Genomic DNA, 20529 nt, shown 5'->3' on the forward strand with positions numbered 1-20529 from the left:
CAACTTTAAACAAATAAAATATTAATTTTTCGTCTCACAAGGGTATTTTGGTCATTTTTCTCAAAAATTTTAAAACTGACTAAAACGTAATATACAAGTACAAAACACACAATTCATATTCAAAATGAGTTTAAAAGTCTAAAATCTTCATTTAAAACGAAATTATGGTTATTTGAATATAATAAGAAAATAAAAGAAATATTAAGTAAAATATTCTATTTTCTTATAAAACAATATTTATAGAGTTATATGTGAATAATTTTTATAACGTAAAAGTTAAATAAATTTATACATACTTAAATACAGTAAGCCAAAATATTAAATTTAATTTACAATAACAAGAGTGCCCTCGAATAAACAAAAGTAAAGAGGACTGTGAACCTACGGTTTGGAAAATGCAGATCCCACTGTAGTCCTCGATGAGATCAGCTATCTACAGTCTATACTGAACCTGAAATGGGTGGAAAGGAGGGTGGTGAGATTATAAAATCCCAATGAGTAAACAAACATCATCATAAACATCTAGAGTTGAGTACATAGAGACAATAAAGTAAATCATCATAAACTGGGTTATAGCATTAGAACACATTTTGTTCAAAACACGTAAAGAGGCTTATGAATCTCATAAAAATCTAGGCTTGTGCCATAAATCCATTCTCGGGGACACCTTGGCCAAGGCATCCTACCGAGACCGCCAAGGCTATTAAAATTCACATTTCACATAAATCATGTTTTTGTTTTGAAAACATAGCCGTTCCTTGGCGTTGGCTGAGTTCCCCCTCACGTGGTGGTTTAGCGTGAAGTGAACCCTAAACTTTACCCCAGGAGATACCCTACGCGCCTCTCCGTTCGAGGTAAGAATATAATGGGGTTTACCGTGCCCCTCTAAAAGGCTGGTCCACAGAAACCCCCTACTGCAGTGATTAATTAATATATAATCCACCATATAATAAAACTCAATAACATGATATGGCAATTTTGTAATTCGTAGTTTTTCAAGGTAACCAAACAATTCGCATTTCAATACAATTGCCAACTAGCCAATCATGCTCGATTTATCATAAGCCAGTTAATTTAAACAATCAAATTGCCACAATTAACAGTCTCCGTGTACTCTAATTTTCAAAATCACTATTAATTTCAAAACAATTTATAATTTAATTTCATTGAAACTCATTTATTCATAAAACATGAAAATTTATCTTTTTAAATTCCTTTTTCCATAGAATTCATGAAAGCATTTAAAAACCACCCTAGATAATTAAAATGACAGTAAGTTTACTCACAATGTCTAGAATGCGGACTTTCGAAGCACTCTGTCTACTGGTCCTCGGATGCAATTTCCTTGCCTTTATCGGAGGACTCACCACCTTGACACAATACAAAATCGAGAGTTTCACCAAGTTGGTACTAAATCAAAATTAAACTAATTTAGACTACCAATGCATGATATGGAATGCAAAAATGCACTGGTAACTATCTAAACTCGGTATTGGCCTAATTCGTCTTATCACCCGATTAAATTCCTAACGGGTCCGTTTAAACTCCAATTTAATTCTTTTCAGTTTCTATACCTCAATTGCACCCAAATTAACTTAATGTCCCTCAGTGTGGTGCAAATTATCAGTCCCAACAGCAAATTACGAAAATACCCCTAGTGGGTAAAAATTCGTATTTTTGCTCCGAAAATTCCCATTATTTTTCTAGGCTCATAATTCATCATTCCTTAACCAATTCTCCTAGAATAAAATCAAACTCATCCTCACTCACTACATGGTAAATTCAGCCATTAATGGTTGGGGGAGAAAATAAATTCTTTTCTTGTTGTTTTGTTTCTAAATATGCTAAACTAACTAAAAACACTAACATAAATTAAAATCAAATAAATCCAACAACTTTCTCTCTCCTAACCCATTTATTCAGAATTTAATTCATCATGAAAACATGTAATTTAATCATGGAAAATAAAGAGAAATGCTTGGGAATAAGAAAACTCAAGCTTAATAGAAAAAACTCACCTTTTTCACTTAATTTCCTTGAAAATTCACACTTTTTCTTTGATTTTCTCTCTCTAGGGTTTTGTTTTTGTTTTCTCTCTCTTCTTGCTGGTTTGGCCGGCCATGGGGTGGAAGATGGGCTGATTTTGTGCCTTTTAAAAAGAAAAATAATAAATTAATAAAGGCATGACACATGACATCATGTCATTGGCCCGTTTTTAAAATTTTAAAAATTTAAACATTTTATCTCCACCACATGTTTAGTCAAGGGTCAAAGATGAAGACAAAGGAAGACCATGTGCTGGAAAAAATATCCTGGTGGTGGAAAATTACAATTTTGCCCCTGAGGTGGCAAAATTACCATTTTACCTTTATACTCCAAATTATACCGAAATTAAAATTTTTCACTTCTAAACCTCAAATCATACTTCAATAAGTCAAATTATACTCTAATAAGTCAAATGGGGTCAAAAAAATCTTTTCTAAAATTTTCATTTTGTCCCCAGGTGGCAAATGACCATTTTGCCCCTAGTTAGTGAAAATTCCGATTTGACTCCAAATTGATCCTCAAACTCCAAATTACCATTTTAAGTCATCCATGAACTGTGAAACTCTTAATCTCACCTTAAAATTCCTATTTGATCTAGTTCGAGGATTAAATAAACTTTGTTGTACCTCTAGGTACAATACCGACTTTTGTAAATTTTTCGGGACTCTCCTAGCATGCAATCATGCTATCATCACATGTATGTCATGAATAGTATTTTATAAGGTCGGGCTTTACACTATTAATTTCAAAACAATTTATAATTTAATTTCATTGAAACACATTTATTCAGAAAACATGAAAATTTACCTTTTTAAATTTCTTTTTCCATATAATTCATGAAATCATCTAAAAACTACCTTAGATAATTAAAATGACAGTAAGTTTACTCACAATATCTAGAATGCAGACTTTCGATGCACTCTATCTATTGGTCATCGGATGCAATTTCCTGGCCTTTATCGGAGGACTTACCACCTTGACACAATACAAAATTGAGAAATTCACTACATTGGTACTAAATTGAAATTAAACTAATTTAGACTATTAATGCATAATATGGAATGCAAAAATGGACTGGTAACTATCCAAACTCGGTATTGGCCTAATTCGTCTTATCACCCGATTAAATTACTAACGCGTCCAATTTAATTCCAAATTAATTTTTTTCAGTTTCTATACCTCAATTGCACCCAAATTGACTTAATGTCCCTCAGTGTGGTGCAAATTATCAGTCTCGATAGCAAAGTACGAAAATACCCCTAATGGGTAAAAATTCGTATTTTTGCTCTGAAAATTCCCATTATTTTTCTAGGCTCATAATTCATCATTTCTTAACCAATTCTCCTAGAATAAAAATCAAATTCATCCTCACTCATACATGGTAAATTTGGCCATTAATGGTTGTGGGAGAAAACAAATTCTTTTCTTGTTGTTTTGTTTCTAAATATGTTAAACTAACTAAAAACACTAACATAACTTAAAATCAAATTAATCTAACAACTTTCTCTCTCCTAACCCATTTTGATCAGCCAACAATTCATCATAAAAACATGTAATTTAAGCATGGAAAATAAGGAGAAATGCTTAAGGAAAATAGATTTCAAGCTTAAGTTGAAAAATCCTACCTTTTTCACTTGTTTTCCTTGATTTTCCACACTTTTTCTCTTGAAATTCCTCACCTAGGGTTTGTTCTTCCTATCTTTCTCTCTCTTCCTTGCTTGGCCGAATATTTGGAGAGTAATGGGCTGATTTATGCTATTTTTTAGTTAAATAATAAAATATCTTAAGCTTGACACATGGCATTTTCTTATTGGTCTATTTTTAAAATTTTAAAAATTTAAACATTTTATCTCCACCACATGATTAGTCAAGGGTCAAAGATGAAGATAAAGGAAGACCATGTGCTGGAAAAAATGTCCTGATGGTGGAAAATTACAATTTTGCCCCTAGGGTGGCAAAATTACCATTTTACCCTTTTACTCCAAATTATACCGAAATTAAAATTTTTCACTTCTAAACCTCAAATCATACTCCAATAAGTCAAATGATACTCCAATAAGTCAAATGGGGTCAAAAAAAATCTTTTCTAAAGTTCTCATTTTGTTTCCAAGTGGCAAATGATCGTTTTACCCCTAGATAGTGAAAATTTCGATTCGACTCCAAATTGATCCTCAAACTGCGAATTACCATTTTGAGTCATCCTTGGACTGTGATGATCTTAATATCACCTTAAAATTCCTATTTGATCTAGTTCGAGGATTAAATCAACTTTGTTGTACCTCTAGGTACAATACCGACTTTTGTAAATTTTTCGGGACTCTCCTAGCATACAATCATGCTATCATCACATGTACGTCATGAATAGCATTTTAGAAGGTCGAGCTTTACACTTCGAATTTTGATATTTGATAACTATTACTCACCGGGAAAGTGCGAAAGCTGATACGATAGCCTTGCGAGATTTCGATCGACATTCAGGGTGAAGAATGTTTGTCGAGGCCTCACGACGGTTGTCACGGGCTCGATAGGGAATTCCGGGTCGTGACACTTGAACCCTCACAAGGAGGGAGCTTTCTCAACTATGCCTTTATGCTAGCAAGTTAGACAACAACTTGTCCTCTCCACACAATCACACTCCTCCTAACTGAATCACAAAGTTGAAAAGCTATTTTTAAAGTCACTCAAGAAAGTATGCAGTTAGGCTTTCTTGTTAGTTTTCTGATAACTTAAAAAGTTTTTTGATAACTCAAAAAACTAACTTTTGTGTTTCACTTGTATTATGAGGAGTAGTTGAAATGTGATATTAATATCTAGATTAATTAACTTCTTAAATTACAAATAAAGCCTCAACATTATGACTCCCTATAATATTGACCTAGCACTTAATTAAACTTTTTTAATCAAGTCATTGTAAATTAAAATTAAATTAAATTTTCTTTATTTGTTTACAATTAAGGCTTTAACATTATAACTAATTATAATATTGGCCTTATACTTAATTAAAATATTTTAATTAAGTCCTTAGAAGTTAAAAACCTAATGTATGTTTTAAGTACAACTTAAATCATCACACTCCCAATTTAATTTTTAATGCAACTTATTGTGTGTGACCCATTTGGTTCCTAACATGTTGGCAATCGAATTGAATTATAATTTTTATTAAATTAATTAATTCAATTCCATAGACCAAGATTGACATCTAGCAATGCATCATGGCTACCCAATTGTTAGAAGAGTCAAAGGGTTCTTTGATAACCTTTCAATGTACAGTCTATCAGTGTAATTCATTCCTTCATTATAAATCCTAAAAATGAAAAGAGTATGGTGCAGTGTCTACTCTTATTGATCTCCATATTCGTTCTTGAAGTTAGATCATTAGTTTTATAGAGACTTATGAAGCTCTTTTTCATAATCTCCAAGTCACTTTGACCAAGGTTTCAACAAGCTAATATCAAACAAGAACTGTTAGGATATGTCCCCTAAATCACTTGGGGTGATGATTCCTTTCTTGACTACTCATTTGCCTTCATATGCTTCATGCTATACCCAAAAGCATCCTGTTTTAGCATCTTTGGTTAGGCACCCATAGGGATGAAACCAAAGCATAACACTCCACACATAAGACAACTTGGTGTCTCAAGTCTAAACAGTATTTACACAACTGACACATGAGAAGTATTGCATAGACACTTGAGTGAAATACCAAATGCACTTTTCATGGTGGGTCATGTTCAGTGAACTTGCTCTCATAGCCAAGCACCTACATTTTAGTTCCAAGTATCTTTATACTTCAACCTATGAGAACGGTTGCTTACTTATCAAGTAAGAAACATAGAATATACCAGTCTCTAAGTATCATTGATATCCGGTTTCTAAGTATCATTGATGTCTAGTCTCAATGATACATTGACCAAGAACATCTAGAGATTATGCTTTGATACATAGGGATCTCATAATTACAACCCATTATAGTTTCCTTGTAAGGCATATTAATCTCATGGACTTCATTTAATTAGACTTATAACCAATTATAATTAACGTCTTATTGATGAAGAAAAACCTCTAATCATTCAGCATGAATGATATTATTGCATGATTGGAATCATGCTTTAACCAATCTCAATTGGCTGCAAGGCTCATCCCAACAATTCATATAATCCTTGATTAAGGTACCCTTTCTCTGTTCTATCATTTTTTTTTTAAATTTTGATCATGATTTACTTAGTTCAAGTTTAGATTAGGGTTTGTTATAATACTAATTAGGGACTTTGAGATGATTTATTGATTTAAGCACTAGTTGTGAATAAAAGCTGAGAACTTTGCACCTTTTTCTTTGTAAACATCTAGTTAGGATTTTGTGTCATGATGTCAATAAGATTAAAGTTGAGCATGATTTCATAAAATGAAGAGCTATTAAATTAAAGGTTAGAAGTATAAAGAATACCTTGCACCGATGTGAGCACCTTCTCCTACGAAAGGAGAAAATAAGCTCCTTAGTTTATGGTAAAAAACTTTTTCTGTAATTTGTAGATGATAGCTCTTCATGATCTAAATGTTTAAGTTCTAGTTAAATTTTCAAGTTCTTAGATTTGGCTTTCAAGGTAAAGATGGTGTTCATTAACTTTATATTGATCTAGAGTACTAGAAATGCATTGAATGGCCTGACTCTAAATTTTCCAATAAAACAACTTTAGGCAGTTTAAAGCAAATTTCAGTTTCTTTGCCTTCAATTGAATGTATCTACTAGTGTAGGCTCTTAATAGCATTGGGCTACTATTTAAATATCTGTGTCTCTTCTTCATTTCTTTTTTCTTTCTTCCATTAATCTATTTCTTAATTTATACCAGCAATCACTTGGTTCCCCTACTGCCATGTCAACTTTTATGAATGAATAGACCAATAGACTAGTTTTTTAATCTGGTTTATTAGTAAATTCTTTATTATTTTGTCATAAGGTGATTAATTTATGTAACAAACATAATTAGGAAGTTTAAATTGCAACCAACTTTATTTTATTTTTCTTTTGCATCATAAGATAGTAGGGCACTCCTTATCATGCATCAAACATTATTTGTGGTTGGTAGAGGAAGAGGCAAATGATGTATTTTCCTTTACATCTTTCCTTCTCTCTTCCATTATACTAAGTATTTTTTATTTATGATGTTGTTAACTTGTAAGTTATTTTGTTAATAATATATTTTCTTTTCTTTTCAATATAGAAAGTTAGTGGAGGAAATGTAGAGGAAATATCCCAAGCTATTAACTTCTTCACAAATGGTATTATTTATTGCAACTATTTTTTATTTTCTTTTGATTCCCAAGTTTCTTGACTTATAATATTTTGCAGCTTAATGAATCATCATTGACTGGTTGCTAAGAAATGGAGCAAATAATCAACGTATAAATTATCTGTGATGTGGGGAATTGATTTGATGGTAGTGTCTTCAGTGATATTTATAATCAAATTATTTGTGATACATCTTTATTGAGTTCTCATCATGCAGAACAACGTATGGTTCGCTTATCGTGTCATTTTTTGCTATTAATCATGTTTTATGTTTAACTAAGCTAAATTTTCTAGAGTTTTTAATAGTTCATATGTCGATTTTTCGTTCTTGATTTTTCCAAATTGCCAAAGAACATGGTAGTATTATGAAATTTATTCAAGTTTCTTTTTCAGGGTATTTTCTATCATCTCCATCAAGATTTCTAAGAGCTAAGGTTGCTGCAGAAGTAGCTGTTTTAAGAGAACTTCTAGAGGTAATTACTCTTTGTTTTCTACAACTTGGGATTTTAATGCTAGCTATATTATTAATTTATTATAATATAAGTAGTGTGAATTTGTATATTAGTAGTTGTGAAATAGTGTTATTTAATAAAGTACACACTCTACATTAAGCATAAATGGGCTTTTCTTTTCTATTTTTTGGTTTATTTTCTTATTTGGGGTGTAGGTACATATAAATAAAATTAGGGTGGAAGGAGATAGAAATGGTTTGTTTTATTTAGCTTTTTAAGAAAAAACAACCAATTTTAAGATCACCAAACCCTCATGCTACTTTTCAAATCATGGTTTCTAAGTAAAGGTTAGCATCCAAAAGATAAGTCTAGACTGCATTTGTGATGAAAAAAATCGGGTTGATAATGATGACTACCACTACTCTCTTCTTAGTTGTTAACTTATATTTGTCAATTATGATATTGGATTTTTGGAATGTCTTGTGATCAATATACTTACTTTCCTTTAGACACCCAACTAGATTAAAAGAGCTGAAGCAATGATTGATATTGTAACTTGCAGGTACCAAGTAATGCCGCTTTTGCAATATATTCTTATCCACACGGCAACAAACTATTTTGGGATTTTGATTGGTGATGTTTGTCCGATCTTCTTTACTGCTCTATTTCGGCTTCTTGCTTTGTGTTGTTTCGGGATTTGATTTCTATGTCCTTTTAATAGTTGTTCTATTTTGTTTTTCCATTTGTTTATGGTTTTCTTTGTGCCTTGTTACTGTCTCTTGGGGCTGAGTCTTGTGCTATCTAGATGTTGTCTTTGTTTCTAGGTTTGCTGTCTTTGTTTCTTTATTAGTTACTTTGGCTTTGTTTTCTATTCAATAATAAAATGTAATTCAAAAAAATATATAAATGCTATAAATTCTTGTAAACTTTGCATGGTTTATACTTTCTAGGTTGCTGTAAAATTTGCACATTTTTATTGCATATTAAAAGATTATATGTGTTACTATCATATACTTTTTAGCTGCACATTTTAAAAGTTGCCATATGATTAAAGATTGCAGCCATATAGTATATGGTTGCATATTAATTTTGTAGTGAAATTTCATTAAAAATATAGCTAAACTTTTCCATACATTGGATAAGGTTGCACTTTTTCTAAGTGCAGCCTTAACCTAAGACAACATATTTTTCATCTATGGTTGTAATTTTTTTTGCAGCCAAAAGTAAAAAATGTTGTAGTGTATAATTAGGTAACAGAGAGAATCAATGTGCAAGAACAAACTTGCAAGAAATTGTATATTATGTTACAACATAATATCTGTGCAACTAACTGAAATTCCTTTTTAACACTAACAACATTCTAGAATCCATCAAATAAAATCCACATTTTGACAATGTTACAAAAAACGGCCAAAACATAAAAACTACTAATAAGAAAATATGATAATACAACTAATTACTAGAATTGCGGTGTTTTCAATAAATGTCAATAGACTAGTTCAAAAATGATTCAATGGATCATAATTTCATATAATATGCGCTATACCAACAAATGTAAATAAAATAATTGGTTCTAACGCCATTGAGATTGTTATGATACATTTTAGCATTAAAAAAATTTAAACAATGACAAAGATAAATAGAATCACCTTGCCAATATCACAAATGCCCAACTTGTTTGATTGATATTCACAACTTGACTTATAAAAAGCTCAGAACTAAAGAATTGAATCTTGCTATGTGAAACCCTACCCCAATGTAGGATTGCTAAATTACAAAATCCTTAGATAAGCAAGTTAAATTTTTGTTTTGAACACTTGAAATTTAGTTTTATACTTAGAAAAATTCATATTTTGAAAGATTATGATATTTGGAAAGGTTAAATGTTAAAAAAGGGTCAAATTAGACAAGTGTCAAAGTGTATTTTTATATACTAGAGCAAATATATAGATATATGAACCTCATGTATCGATAGATTGTGTCCAAAAAGCTTTTAAAAAGGAAATTTTGAAGAACATGTATCAATACATGTAAACAATGTATCGATAGATTTGGAATTTTATGAACATCTATCGATACATAATCAAATGTATCGACAGAATTTTTTTAGAACCAAATGTATCGATACAATTGCCCGATGTATCAATACATTACACCGTTTTCAGAAAAATAAAAGGGACAAAATGGTATTTTTGCTTTTAAACCTATAAATATATTACATTTCTTGAGGTTTTGCAACCTTCAGCCACATTTTTTAAAGGTAAACTTCTCCCAAAACTCTCTCAACTTATTTTTGAGCAAAAATCATTTCTTTTGATGATTCTAAGCTTGGTTTTGAGATTTAATGATAAAAATGACATTTTTATGCTTTGAAAACCTTAAGAGCTTATCCTTTTTATTATGAAAATTTTGTTTTTTGGTCCAGAAATTCTGTTGGAGGATTAAAGTTAAAAGTTTTATGGTTTTTCAAGTCATTTAAGCTCATTTAAAGTAAGAGTAGAAGATTTATTGATTTTAAAATGGGTTTGGTGAGAGAAAATAGACTTAGTAAAAAACGAATAACTTTCGAAAGTTTGTAGAATGATAATTTTGAGACTGTTAGTTTAGGAATTGATTTCTATGATTATTGTGTGCTAAGAACGATGGAAAACTCTGAGAAAATTATCAGAGAAAGGCTATGATTGAGTCTTTGAACAAGGTGAATGGATACACCACTTTCAAAACTGTTTTGATACGTAAAGTTGAAGCATGATTAAAGGAATTTTATTGAGTGATTTTCTGCAAATACTTACAAAATGAAAAGAATGAGATTGTGGATGAGAAAAACATTTTGAAATTGGTTTGCAATCTACTATGTATTTATAAATATAATATTATGTATTAGTTTTCAACAAGAGGGACAAACACCTTATTGTTTGAAGCACTCGATTTGTCACGACTCGAAACTCCCCTCGAGCCCGTGACAACCGCCGAGGTGCCCCGATGGGCACTCATCTCTTGGAATGCCAACCGAAATCCCGTAAGGCTTAATATCAGTTTCGCATTTCCCCCAGTGAGTAATCGTTGCCAAATTTTATGTTCTAAAGGGATTTTGAGCTATTTCCAACTTAAAATTGATAAAATAAAAATTTTTGTCTCACATGAGCATTTTGGTCATTTTCCACTAAAAATTTCGAAATCAGTTAAAAATGTAGTAAACAAGTACCAATCGCATAATTCACAATTAAAAATAAGTTTAGGCATCTAAAACCTTTATTTAAAATCAAATTGTAATTATTTGAATATAATAAGAAGATAAAACAAAATAAATTTTGGAGTTATGCGTAAATACTTTTTGTAATGTAAAAAACAAAATAAATTCATTCATACTGTAATGCAATAAACTGGAGTATTTAAATTAATTTAAATTTACAATATCAAGTGGGCCCACAATAACCAAAATTAAAGAAGCTGTGAACCTACAGTTTGGAAGACACAAATCCAATGGAAATCCTCGATGGAACCAGCTATCTACTGTCTACTTTGAACTTGAAATGGGTGGAAATGAGGGTGGTGAGATTATAAAATCTCAGTGAGTAAACAAACATCATTTAAATAAGCTAAAGACGAGTAAAATGAGACAATCAAAATATCCCATCCTTTTTAAGTATTTCACATTTTGAAAATTTATCCCAACTCGCGCAAACGGTTGTATTTCCTTTAATTTCTCATTAAGGCTTATGACTTTCATAAACATTTGGCTCATGCCATCAAATAGTACTTGATGACACCTTGATCAGAGGCGTACACTCGAGCCCGCCAAGGCTGTTAAAATTTTGTATACTCGTAAAACAAATTTTCAGTTTGAAAAACACAGCCATTCCTTCGAGTTTGCGGAGTTCATCATCACGAGGTGGTTCGGCGTGACATGAACTTTGTCCATACCTTAGGAGATACCCTACGCGCCTCTCCAACCGAGGTACATATATATTGTAAAACCCGACCCTATAAATACATGTCATGACATACATGCACTGAGTAACATGTTATTATGCTAGGAAAACACATAAGAAAAGACGAAACCCGATATCGTACCTAACGGTGCACTTGAGTTGATTTAACCTCGAACTAGTTCAAATAGGAATTGTAGGATGAAATTTAATATTTTATAGTTCAGGAATGACTAAAAATGATTGTTCAGAGTTCGAGGGTTCATTTGGGGTAAAATTGAAAATTTTGATATTCAAGTGCAAAATCGTCATTTTGCCACCTAAGATAATAATTTGATCATGGAGTCAAATTTTTGACCAAGATTAACTATTTGGAGTATAATTTAATGATAGGAAGTGAAAAAGTTTAATTCTGGTGATTTTTGGAGTGTAGGGGCAAAACCGTAATTTTGCCACCTACGGACAAAATTTGAGATTTCGAGAGAATTTAGATCAAATTTGACAAATTGGAGAATGGTATGAGTATAAGGGATGAAAAATATGTCTATGGGCAATTTTTCAATTTTTGGGGCAAAAATGTAATTTTTGACTTTTACGGGGGTAAAAGTGTAAATTTCAAAAATTACTCCACCGAGACTTTGGATGAGTCTGAGAATTTTATCTAAGCTATGAATATATGAGACAAGTGTATCGTGAAAATTTGGAAACAAATGGATGAAATTTTAAAAATAGGCCAATGGGAAAGTGACATGTGGCATTTTTAATGATATAATATTATTTTAATGAAAAGTCAGCCCATTTAAACCCAAATTTTAAGTGCTGGCCGGCCATAAGGAAGAACAAGAGAGGAAATAGAGAGGAAAGGAAGAAAAAAAAAGAAAAACCAAAGAGAAACAAGAAAATTCAAAGGGAAATTCACGGTTTTCGACCGTTTACGCGTCTAACGGTAAGATTTTTCGATTTTAGCTTGATTTCTACCTTTCCTATACCTTTATTTCCATTTAGCATGCTTGAGGAGAGAGATCAAAAAGTGATATCAAGGTCTGGATGAAATTTTAGGGGAGAGAAATTGAAATTTTTAGGTTTTGATTTTTAGTTAAATTGATAGTTTTAGTTAGTTAAATGTGTTTAGAAATTAAATTGGGCAAGAAATCATTAAATTTTCACAATACCCACTCTTGGCTGGATGCTCAATGTTGTACAATGATGATGAATTGATTTTATTCTAAGGGAAATGAAGAGAAAATGATGAAAAACGATTAAACGTGATAGAAAAACAAAGTAGAAAATTAACCGAGTTAATCTCCCATTTTTGGCCGAATTTTTCAAGGAAGGGAGTGAGCTGATTTTGTTGTTTTTAGAAGGTTATTGGCTGATATTTAATGGTTAGAAATGTTGGAGAGAGAATGGGATGATTTAGAGGTAAAATGGAGCGCGTTAGCAATTTATCGGGCAAAGTGCCAAAAGTAGGTTAATACCGCGTTTAAGCCGTTTTAGGCTATTGCATTTCATACCATGCATTAGTATAGGATTTAAGTTAATTATATAGTGATTTAGCATCAATGTGATGAATTGTGTAAATTTTTGTAATGTGTCTAGGAGGAGAGCCTTCCGAAAAAGGCAAAGAAGTCGTACCCGACGAGTAGTGATCGGGGCGCTTAGAAAGCTTTTAGTTTGTACAAACGGTGAGTAAACTTATTATTATTGTAAATTATCTAGAGTTTATTTTTAAATGCCCTTTATGTATTTTATGAAATGAGAACGAGATTAAAACGGGATTTTTGATGTTTTAGGAATAAATGTGACAAATAAAAATATATTGTATTGATTATGAAATTGAGTAATTGGAGGCTGCAAATTGACTTGAAAAATATATATTTTTCTAGGAATGGCTTATGAGAAATGAGTATATGTGGCTATATTTTGTGAATGCATTGGGAAATTTATGTAAGTTGTTTTTACTATGCAGGCTGGATAAATAAATAAAAGCCACGTTATACTGTCGAAATTTTATTAAAATTGGTGGGTTAGTCACTGCAGTGACGGGTTTCCATGGACTGCCTATTAGAGGGGCATGGTAAACCCAGTTATATAGTTACTCCGGTTGTAGAGGCGAGGAGGGTAACTCTCGGGGTAGTATTAGAGCTCACTTCACTTCGAACCCCCACGTGAATGTGTAACTTGGCCAACGCCAAGGAACGACTTGTTTTAAAATTAAAAATGTGTTTCACGTGTGAATATTTTGACACCCTTGGCAGACTCGGTTAGATGCCTCGGTCAAGGTATCCCCGAAGATTAGTTTTGGCTTGAGCCTTGTTTTAATAAAAGACATAAGTTTTAACAACTGTTTTGGTAAATTACAAATATTTTATGGTTTAAGAAATAAATTGGAAACATTAAGAAATGGGTTGAAATTTGTTGTTTAAACTTGCCTCCATTTTACTCGCCTTTAGATATTTATGATAATGTCTGTTTACTCATTGGCATTGCAAAATCTCACCCAACTCCTTTCCACCCATTTCAGGTTCAGTATAGACTGTAGATAGCTGATCTCATCGAGGACTACCATTGGATCTGCATTTTCCAAACCGTAGATTCACAGTCCTCTTTACTTTTGTTTATTCGGGGGCCCTCTTGTTATTGTAAATTAAATTAAATATTTTGGCTTACTGTATTTCAGTATGTATAAATTTATTTAGCTTTTACGCTATAAAAATTATTCACGTATAACTCTATAAATATTGTTTTATAAGAAAATAGAATATTTTCCTTAATATTTCTTTTATTTTCTTATTATATTCAAATAACCGTAATTTCGTTTCAAATGAAGATTTTAGACTTTTAAACTCATTTTGAATATGAATTATGTGTTTTGTACTTGTATATTACGTTTTAGCCAGTTTCGAAATTTTTGAGAAAAAAATGACCAAAATACCCCTGCGTGGCGAAAATTTTATTTTGATTGTTTTTGATCTAAAATAGTATATATTCTCGAAAAACTCGATATTTAACAATGATTGCTCACAGGAAAGGAAAGAAACTGATATGTAAGCCTTACGGGGTTCCGGTTGGCATTCCGAATAATGAGTGTCAATCGGGACGTCGCGGCGATTGTCATGGGCCTGAGGCAGGTTCCGAGTCGTGACATATATATACATCCGGATTTCGTGCCCCTCTTATAGGCTGGTCCACAGAATCCGCCTACTGCAGCAAGCTAAACCCACCATACAATAAAATTCAATAACATGATATGGCAATTATTGTAATTCACAGCCTTTCAAGGCTAAATACATATTTCATACATTTCAACACAAATATCAATTCAACCATTCATGCAAATATTGTCACAAGCCATTTGATTTCAAATCATAAATTTACAATATAACAAGTGGTCTCCAATTACTCTATTTTTCAAAATCATTATTCGATTTCAAGATAATTTATAAAATCCTTTAATGTAAATACATTTTGTTTGTAAAACACAAAGATTTACCATTTAAACTCCTTTTCATAAAATTTCACCAAAATGGATTAAAAATATACTTTAGATAATAAAAATGATGGTAAGGTTACTCACAGTACTAGGAGTTCGATATACTCCTATTCTAGGTCTTCGGGCATAATCTCTCTACCCTTGTTAGAGGGCTCACCACCTATACATCATTCGTGACACGAATTTTAATAAATTGTGTCAATTTATCATAAACTATTTCAGGCTCTCTAAATCTAAATGAATGCATGCGATGGGATGCAAAATGTCTGATTAATCACTTAAATGTGATATTTGACCTAAGTCACACTATACTCGGTCTAATCGGCTAAAATCCCCAATTTAACTCCAAATCAATTCTTCTCACTTTTTACACTCCAATTATACCTAAATTACCTCAGTGACTGTGAATGAGATTTAATTTATCAGTTTCGGGTCAATAATCACACATGTCTACACATTAGGTAAAAATTCAGATTTTCACACCAAAACTTCCCATTTAATTTCTAGCCTCACCAAACATCAAATATCACCCAAATATTATGAAATATCATCAATTTCAGCCACAATATCCTCCCTAGAAAATTCGGCCAATAATGGTGATAGGGGAAAATGAATTCTTTTCTTGTTGTTTTATTTCTAAATATGCTAAACTAACTAAAAACACTAACATAATTTAAAATCAAATCAATCTAACTTCATTCTCTCTCCATACCCATTTGGGCAGCCATGAACTCACCATGAAAACATGAAATTTAACCATGAAAAATAAGGAGAAATGCATGGGAAAGGTAGATCACAAGTCAAAATCAAGAAATTTTACCTTTGATTGCTTGATCTTTTGAAATCTCACACTTTTTCTTCAATTTTCCCACCTAGGTTTTGTGTTTTTTTCCTTTCCTTACTTATTCTTACTATGGTCGGCCACATGAAGAGAAAATGGGATAAATATGGGCTGATTTTTTATGGAAAATAATAAAGCATTCTTGCTTGACATGTGGCATGTTTCCATTAGTCCATTTTTAAAACTTTAAAAATTTTAAACCTTTTTATCTCCACCACATGATTAGTCAATGGTCAAAATGAGGATAAGGGAAGAACATGTGCTGGACAAATGTCTTGGTGGTGAAAAATTACTGTTTTGCCCCTAGGGTGACAAAATTACCATTTTACCCTTATGCTCCGAAAAATACCAAAAATAAATTTTTTTTCACTTCTTAACCTCAAATCATACTCCAATACTCAAATCATACTCCAATAAGTCAAATAGGGCCAAAAATTTTTTCTAAAAATTCTCATTTTGTCCCCAGGTGGCAAATGACCATTTTGCCCTTAGATAGTAAAAATTTCAGTTTGACTCCAAATTGATCCTCGAACTCCAAATCACCATATTAAACCATTCGAGGACTTTAATATTCTTAATTTCATCTTAAATTCTCTATTTAATCTAGTTCGAGGCTTAAATCAACTTTGTTGTACCTCTAGTTACAATACCGACTTTTGTAAATTTTTCAAGACTCTCCTAGCATGCAAACATGCTATCCATCACATGTATGGCATGACAAGTATTTTATAGAGTCAGGCTTGACATCTTCTCCCCTACTTGGATCAACCATATGATCATTCTTCATGACTGATTTCGACACCCGATTAATTATTAATATTTTAATATTATTTTATTTTAAAAATTTTATCTTATCTCCTTGGTTGCCAAAGTTCCTTATTATACCTCAATTGACTTCCGAATCACTCTTTTCTCTCTCAAATTCTACTTCGATAAAATATTATTATTTTATTGTTATTTACTCGCGTGCGAAATATTTTATCATAAATTATTTCTTTCATCTTTTATCACTTTTAAACATTTTAATTGACCTTAATTTGCATCCGATCAACTTTATTAATCACTGTTTCAAAGTATGGGGCATTTCACAATTACTCCAGCATTTGGGTTAGTGTGGGTATGAGATATCATTTATGTTAATGTCTGAATGCTATGATGAGCATGCTAGATATGTTGAAACATGTAATGTATGATGTATTGTATAACATTTTCCATATAAGATATTATGTTTTGTATATGATATAGACTTCATATACTATATAAGATGATTGAGTTAGCATGATGAATGTCATGATATTTCGTATATGATGTTGATTCCATATGCTATATGAGATGACTAAGCAAACAAAATAAATGCCACGATGTCGTGTATAAGATGTATATTCCATATACCATTGGATATGAGTAGACATGTATTATGAATAATCGATGTTAGTATATGAGGTATTTTCTACATACTAAATAATATAAGTTTGAGTATTTGATTTGAGTGAGGTATAATTCCACTCTTGGAGTGAAGTGATGACTCCACTCCCATGATGCATCATAAACTCCCAAGGTGTAATGACAATTGCATATTGTCGACCCAAAGTTGATGGTAGTCAAACCATCAAAATGTATGAATTTAAAGTTATTTGAATGATGATGATTGTAATGTTGTTGAGGAAGTTTGCATGCTGAGATTATTTAAGTATTGTTATGATGTTGTACTCCATTATGGCATGAATGTAGGCTTAGTTAAATAGAACTTAGCCTTAAAAGCACCCTAAGAGATAAGAAGACTTTTAGTTTAGCAAAATTACAAAATTTTGTCCAAAAAACAGAATTTTAGAAGCTATCTATCGATACTTGAAAAATATCTATAAATAGATAGCATGCAGTATGCTCCAGTAAGCCCTTTTTGTTCCATCTATCGATGATAGCCCTTATCTATTGATAGATGAGATCCATAGTTGATTGTTTATGCTGTAAAACCTGACCCTATAAATACATGTCATGACATACATGCACTGAGTAGCATGTTATTACGCTAGAAAAGCACCTAAGAATAGACGAAACCTGATATTGTACCTAACGGTACACTTAAATTGATTTAACCTCGAACTAGTTCAAATAGGAATTGTAGGATGAAATTTAATATTTTATGGTCCAAGAATGACTAAAACTGATTGTTCGGAGTTTGAGGGTTCATTTGGGGTAAAATTGGAAATTTTGATATTCAAGGGCAAAATCATCATTTTGCCACCTAAGATAATAATTTGATCATGGAGTGAAATTTTTGACCAAGATTAACTATTTGGAGTATAATTTAATGATAGGAAGTGAAAAAGTTTAATTTTGGTGATTTCTGGAGTGTAGGGGCAAAATCGTAATTTTGCCACCCACGGACAAAATTTGAGATTTCGAGAGAATTTAGATCAAATTTGACAAATTGGAGAATGGTATGAGTATAAGGGATGAAAAATATGTCTATGGGCAATTTTTCAATTTTTTGGGCAAAAATGTAATTTTTCACTTTTACGGGGGCAAAAGTGTAAATTTCAAAAATTTCTCCACCGAGACTTTGGATAAGTCTGAGAATTTTATCTAAGCTATGGATATGTGAGACAAGTGTATGGTGAAAATTTGGAAACAAATGGATGAAATTTTAAAAATGGGCCAATGGGAAAGTGACACGTGGTATTTTTTTTAACGAAATAATATTATTTTAATGAAAAGTCAGCCCATTTAAACCCCATTTTAAGTGCTGGCCGGCCATAAGGAAGAACAAGAGAGGAAATAGAGAGGAAAGGAAGAAAAAAGAAAAACCAAAGAGAAACAAGAAAATTCAAAGGGAAATTCGTGATTTTCGACCGTTTACGCGTCTAACGGTAAGATTTTTCGATTTTAGCTTGATTTCTACCTTTCCCATGCCTTTATTTCCATTTAGCATGCTTGAGGAGAGAGATCAAAAAGTGATATCAAGGGCTGGATGAAATTATAGGGGAGAGAAATTGAAATTTTTAGGTTTTGATTTTTAGTTAAATTGATAGTTTTAGTTAGTTAAATATGTTTAGAAATTAAATTGGGCAAGAAATCATTAAATTTTCACAATACCCACTCTTGGCTGGATGCTCAATGCTGTACAATGATGTTGAATTGATTTTATTCTAAGGAAAAGGAAGAGAAAATGATGAAAAACGATTAAACGTGATAGAAAAACAAAGTAGAAAATTAACCGAGTTAATGTCCCATTTTTGGCCGAATTTTCCAAGGAAGGGAGTGAGCTGATTTTGTTGTTTTTAGAAGGTTATTGGCTGATATTTAATGGTTAGAAATGTTGGAGAGAGAATGGGATGATTTAGAGGTAAAATGGAGCGCGTTAGCAATTTATCGGGCAAAGTGCCAAAAATAGGTTAATACCGCGTTTAAGCCGTTTTAGGCTATTGCATTTCATACCATGCATTAGTATAGGATTTAAGTTAATTATATAGTGATTTAGCATCAATGTGATGAATTGTGTAAATTTTTGTAATGTGTCTAGGAGGAAAGCCTTCCGGAAAAGGCAAAGAAGTCGTACCCGACGAGTAGTGATCGGGGCGCTTAGAAAGCTTTTAGTTTTTACAAACAGTGAGTAAACTTATTATTATTGTAAATTATCTAGAGTTTATTTTTAAATGCCTTTTATGTATTTTATGAAATGAGAACGAGATTAAAACGGGATTTTTGATGTTTTAGGAATAAATGTGACAAATAAAAATATATTGTATTGATTATGAAATTGAGTAATTGGAGGCTGCAAATTGACTTGAAAAATATATATTTTCCTAGGAATGGCTTATGAGAAATGAGTATATGTGGCTATATTTTGTGAGTGCATTGGGAAATTTATGTAAGTTGTTTTTACTATGCAGGCTAGATAAATAAATAAAAGCCACGTTATACTGTCAAAATTTTATTAAAATTGGTGGGTTAGTCACTGTAATGACGGGTTTTCGTGGACTGCTTATTAGAGGGGCACGGTAAACCCAGTTATATAGTTACTCCGATTGTAGAGGCGATGAGGGTAACTCTTGGGGTAGTATTAGAGCTCACTTCACGTCGAACCCCCACGTGAATGTGTAACTCGGCCAACGCCAAGGAACGACTGGTTTTAAAAATAAAAATGTGTTTCACGTGTGAATATTTTAACACCCTTAGCGGACTCGGTTAGATGCCTCGGCCAAGATATCCCCGAGGATTAGTTTTGGCTTGAGCCTTGTTTTAATAAAAGACATAGGCCTTAACAACTGTTTTGGTAAATTACAAATATTTTATGGTTTAAGAAATAAATTGGAAACATTATGAAATGGGTTGAAATTTGTTGTTTAAACTTGCCTCCATTTTACTCGCCTTTAGATATTTATGATAATGTTTGTTTACTCATTGGGATTTTATAATCTCACCACCCTCCTTTCCACCCATTTCAGGTTCATTATAGACTGTAGATAGCTGATCTCATC

At 31.9% G+C, this 20529-nt stretch overlaps 1 long non-coding RNA gene across 1 annotated transcript; it reads right to left on the minus strand.

Annotated features, from left to right (window-relative positions):
• Window positions 1–348: 348 nt before the first annotated feature.
• On the minus strand, window positions 349–2135 carry LOC148760754 (uncharacterized). Its single transcript, XR_016028658.1, has 3 exons — window positions 2019–2135; window positions 1287–1370; window positions 349–451 (listed from the first exon to the last, which is right to left on the minus strand). It is a non-coding gene; the product is annotated as an uncharacterized LOC148760754 (long non-coding RNA).
• Between the last annotated feature and the right edge of the window lie 18394 nt (window positions 2136–20529).

This window comes from Theobroma cacao, chromosome 9 (assembly GCF_053813885.1).
Source record: "Theobroma cacao isolate CCN51 chromosome 9, ASM5381388v1, whole genome shotgun sequence".
NCBI lineage: Eukaryota > Viridiplantae > Streptophyta > Magnoliopsida > Malvales > Malvaceae > Theobroma > Theobroma cacao.